The following is a 5767-nucleotide window of genomic DNA, read 5'->3' on the forward strand; positions in this document are numbered from 1 at the left end:
CATTGTGTCTGTTTCCTCTTTGCCGCACCTGAAGGGGAAAGGGTGGGTGTTGAGCTGAGACCTGTAGCAGAAGCCTGTCGGTTGAAGACAGAACAAGGAGTATGACATTCTGTTTCTGCTGCAGGAGCCAGGAAAATGCCTTTCAAAAGGAAAAAAAAAAACCAGGTAGAAGAGAGCCAGCACCTTCACGGGGTTAGAGGATGTGTTGGATTAATATTAGACAGCCTAGCAAATCTAAATTGAGTTTTGGAGAGAAAGGCAAGTAAGGAGTGAAGTGGGGGGCATCACTGGGGCAAGAGAATAGACAGACTTTAGGTTAAGTGGTCCCACTAATCCAAAGTGTTCTTACTGGAAATTCCTTTTAGAAGACGACCTGTCTCCCGCAATTGATTGTAATGCATTTGTAATTTTTGCCCTGATTTGATAATTTTTTTAACTTAGAAAAATATGTCTTATATATTAATTCTCAATTGAGTGACAGTGTGTGTGAAAGCATCTAGCACAAGGCTTGAGTCATGGTAGGTGCTTATCACAAGAATTATATATGAATATAAATGATTTGTGATAGAGCGATAATGTGCTACCACAGAAAACTATACTGGATCAGTGCTTAAGAGAGCAGGATCCTAGTCAAAGTGCTGCCACTCTGACCTTAACTAAGTTATTTAATCATTCATGGTTTCCTTCTCTGTTTAAAAAAATGCTGGAATTAGAGTAGGATTATTTTAGGTGATCTTAAGTGTCCGTAAAATGATAAGAGGGACTTAGACATCATGGTGTATGCTTTAATTGACAAAATTCATTAAGGGAATTATCAGCTGGGAAAGCACTAGCTCCTAGTGAGGAAACTACTAAGATATACAGAATGCATATCAGAAATAAAAGAAGATGGGGAAGGCCAAATAATGAATAGCTAGATCTTTGCTCTTCTCAAAACACATGTGCTAAGCACTGTATACCAAATTGGAGCAAATATATGATTTCTTTGGGTTCTGAAAGCAGGCAATGAAGCCCACTATGAGAAGAGTTCTCATGCTGTCGGCCAGGACAGGACACAGAAATGGTTCTTTGGGAAGTAAACATCAGAGCTTTTTAGAGTATACCTGACCAAACTTTTCCCAGAAAATTCTGATATCTTTTGTAAGGGGGCACGGGATTTATATTTAAAACAAACTTACAAGTGATGCTAATATTCACTTGCACCTTTAAATGAGGATCACCTCCTTTAAGCTTATACAATGTAACAGCAAAACGCATGCCCTGTATTTCATCTATAGATGATCTGAACTTTGAAATTTCCCCCAGCTGTAATTAGTTTTACTATGCACTTGAAATGTCTGTAAAAGGCAGAATGAAGCAAACAATCAGAAAATAGCCACCTGAAGAAAAGGCAAAGAGAAACATTGTCTACTGAACACAATTAGAACAAACTAATCAAATGCCTGTATGATCGCCAGATGTTACTGCCCCTTTATAGTTCCAGGACGTTTTTATTTAAAGAACAAGATGGTCTCAAATTAGAAATCCCTTTCCCCTAAATTAGGATGGGAAGGACACTGGCAACAACTTGTTTTCTATATTTCCTAGGAATCTTCATGCTTCTGTTTGTATTATGATGTTTTTCTTCATCTAAGCAAATGTTATTAATCACTCAGTAAACTTACCAAATTAAGTAAATTATATAATTTACATAGCTAACAATGGTCATTTCAGATTATTTTCATTGATATGCTTTAGGGTGACTGTACTCTGATTAAATATAAGGCATGATCTTAACTCATAGGTAGGCCATTCAGATTGTTTAGGTCATGATTCTAACTGGATACTTCTGTGGAGAAACTGCGAAGAATAGCTCACTTCATCCCTAGTGTTCATTGGTGACTAAGTGTCTGCAAGATTCTATATGTTTTGCTGAGAATAAAGATGGATAAAACATAATCCCCACTTTTTAGTGCTCACATTCTAGTGGCATATTTGGATATTTAACTTTGGTCAGAGCACTGGTCTCAAAACAATAGATTTCTCCTGTTCTTCCTTCTCCTCTGGGGATCTCTAACATGGCAAGGCTGTCTGGTTGGACTGCAGATTCAGCCAAAACCTAAGTGCCTAGTAAGGACAGGAAGATAGGCCATTTGGGGAATTGATAGAGGGACACCATGCTGAAAGGGGCTCAAAGAAAGCGAAAGGATTTGGAAGAGAGGAACTGAAGACTGGCTGAGGGGGTGCCTGAGTCCTGTCAATGCTAGGAAAGACATCGATATGGTAAGAACCAAGTCAGGATGTCAGTAGTCCACTGGAGTTGGCAGAGAGAACAGGCCCATCAATGAACAATCACAGTTGTGTTTCTCCTCCTCCTCTTGTCAGTTCCTTGCTTCTTCCCTGTGTTGGTTAGCGGAGAGGCTAGACATGTCAAAAGCTCTATTCCAAGTGACTGGGGGGAATTAAGAGTGAATGCAAGAAAATAAGGAAACACATGGAGCACAAGGCAGGTGGCAAACAGCCTGGCTGGTGTTAAGAAAGCTGCAGAGACACATCACCCCTAAGCAGTAATACGACTGAAGCTCTTGAAGGCAACTCCCATGGAGCAGAGCAAAGCCTTTCGGGTGTACCCAGTGCCTGCAGAGTGGTTTCCTGCCCCCATCCCAGTGAAGCTCCATGGGTAAGAGGCCATGTCAGTGGGTCACAGGCTGGTTGGTTTCCCCTAGGCCAGTTTTCCATGATTTTTCCCCATGTTGTTTCTCACCTTGTCCTCTTGATACCCTCTACCAGATGCCCATCCTCTTCACCCTAAATGGTGAATGTATCTGGTGGACTCAATTGTACAGGTTTCTTCTGGGTCCCCCCAAACTTACAGTAATTGTGAATTTGTCTGGGAGGTCAATTCACTCACCATCTCAGGTTCCAGACTTGGGCTCAGCACTTTAAGGGTCTCCTGAGAGTGGGTCAGCACTTAATCAACCCTGAGATGGAAGGCCGCCTTATATTTGTGTGCAAGGTCCTTGTTCCCTCACCCTTGGCCTGGCTTCCTCAGCACTCTGCTCCCTCAGTCTCCAGAATGGGTTGCGTCCCCAGATGATGGAAGTGACATCTGGGAGCCAAGTCACTAGGGAGGGAGGTGGGAAGACCTAACGTGGGTACCTTAAGGTGTTTCTTTCAGGAAGGGCAGCAAGGGGACTCCTGCATGGCTATGTGACTCCCCCTAGAGCTGTCTGGTGTTCCCCACTTTGTTGTATCAGGAAAGAAGAGCTGAGAATGGAGGGGAGAGGAGAGGATGGAGAGAGGAAGCCAGTGACACAGCCAATACATTCTTTATTCAACTGACAGGGACCATGAAGAGTAGATTATAGATCTCTATAGATAGAGATGAAGGTCCCTGGTTGGATGATCCATAGGAAGTTCACTGTCCATCAGAGGGAACTAAGTCAGACAATAGCTAGAAGTCTGGAAGTTAGGCTGGATGGCCAGTGGGTATACACCCCTGAGGCTGCCTGATGCATGGTGTTCTGAGGTATGGCAGCAAAGTGCTGGCAAGGGAGGGGTCAGCTGAGGAAGATGCTGAGTATAGGGACCATGGCCATACTCAATCCTCCAGGCCTGGAACAGCCCTCACCTGGCACACAGTAAGCACACAAAAAATGGCTTGTAGAATTGAAGCTTATTCTCAGGAGCCAAAAGAGACAGGAGGGGACTGAGTTTTGGAAACTGCATCAAGGGAAGAAGAGTCTGTAGGGAGAGTGTAAAGGGCCTGGGTTTGGCAGTACAGGCAACCTTGGCCAAGTCCAGATGTGGGAAGGTATGTACAAGAGAGAGGGGTAGAATAGGGTGATGGTAGCTGAGCTGCTACAGCGAAGCCAAGAATCTGAGGGAAGAAAGTGGGAAGTGTGACGAAAGGACCCTTCTTAGTAGGCTTGAAGATGAAAGAAAAGAAACTGGACAATAGGCAGAGGTACAGGTAGCAAGTAGGCTCACAATAGAATGGAACTGGCTAGAAACTGGAAGAGAGAAACTATAACGGAAGAAGGGTAGGAAATTGGGAAGGAATTGGGAAAAACAAATGCCCTTGGGAAGGTGTGGCATTCCCCAGGAAAAACAAAAGAGAGAACCAAACCAAATGAAAGAGCAGTGGGAGTGAAGAGTGGAAGAAGAGCTGTTTATTGGACAGATGGAGGCAGTGACAGGAGAGAGGTAGAGCCTGAGGCCTAGAGTTTCTCTGCCTTAGGAGAGAGAAGCCAATCATCTCCAAAGAGACCAGGGTTCATGCTAATCTTTTGACCTTGCAGAGCCCCAAAGAGGTAGCAGGTTTGCAAGGATCCTCATGGGTATGTCTAGGACAGAGGGTGAAGGAGGTATCAGGGCCAAGACAGAATCTTCAAAGCAGAATACATTTTTCATATAGGCACTGTGGCTTAATTAGTTACAACGTCTACCTAGTGAACAGTCTAGGTTCAGATTTCATGTCATATCTTACTAAGTGAGCCTGGTTTCCTCTTATGTCCTGGGGGTTTCTCTGATCCTCCTGCTGCCCTTGCCCACAGGGTTGGCCAAATCATGGTGAGAAATTCTTTGCATGGCACCTTATTGGTCTTCAGTGCAATTGTGAGGTAAGAATACTTGGGTCCTTAAGGGCTTGGGACAGATGGCCTTACTCTGCCTCTGTGCTGAGTAAATGCCCACCCCTTTGCCTCCAGGGCAACTCATATTAGGCCTGAAAAGGACCAGGTAAGGAGGACCATTTCTTTGGATGTCCATTTTTGTTTTATGTTGGATTTACCGTCTTTGAGATGTCTGCTCCTTTTTGTCTTTTTAGATTTCTAGACTGGTGAAACCTCAGTTTTAGAAGCTCCAGCCTCAACCAATTACAGAAGCTTAGTAGTTACCCCACCAGTTTCTGAAATTGGTGACTAACCCAGTTCTTATCCTGACTTAAGGATGGTGAAATACCTTGGGACTCAAGAGGAATTGAACTGAGGAGCATCTATCCTAGGATTTTGCAGAAAATAAATCTGAGAACATGGGTGTCAAGATTCCATCTCTCCCTATTTGAAGAGGGTGAGGAACCACTGGTTAAAATGGAATCTGGATCTCCTAGCCATTGGTTCCATTTGTTCCATCCCACACTTGGGTCCACATCAAATACCCTGGAAGGCAGGTTAAAGACCAATTGCTGGATTCCATCCCCACAGTTTCTGAATGTTTGTCCAGGGTGAAAATTTGCATTTCTAAGATAACTTCTTCTAGGTGATGTTGATGTTGCTTGTCCAGAGATTCACTTGAGACCCATACATTTTGCCATCTCAGAATCTCTAAGGGATCCAAGGGAATAGATTTCACTTTTTGTTGTTGCCCAGCCCCATTTACCCCCATCCAGAGCACTCAACTGAACAGAGCTGGAAAGAACTTGTTCTCTGGAACCTCTGGTTCTGAGTCAGGGCTCACTTTGCCCTTGATGGAAACAAGAAATAGTGATTTGATTGTAGGAGTGCTGGAAAGGGGAGGATTTTATCCCAAGTTATCAACTCTTTGCTCCCTGAATGCATAACATTTTAACAAGGGAACTTTCCCTCCTTCCACTATCAGAGCTACAGCTTAAAATGTAGATAGCTCTGGGAAAGTCAACCCTTTGGCTGTAGTCTCCACTGTAAGGGATTCTTTGCAGAGATACCCTAATGGGGTGGAAAGGCAGGGATACTTGGGTTCTGAATAGGGTAGAGGCACCACACAGAGGAAAAAAGGTGACAGGTTCCTAAAGACAGACTTCCCTATTTTA

The sequence above is a fragment of the Cervus canadensis genome, chromosome 25 (assembly GCF_019320065.1).
Source record: "Cervus canadensis isolate Bull #8, Minnesota chromosome 25, ASM1932006v1, whole genome shotgun sequence".
NCBI classification, from domain to species: Eukaryota; Metazoa; Chordata; class Mammalia; order Artiodactyla; family Cervidae; genus Cervus; species Cervus canadensis.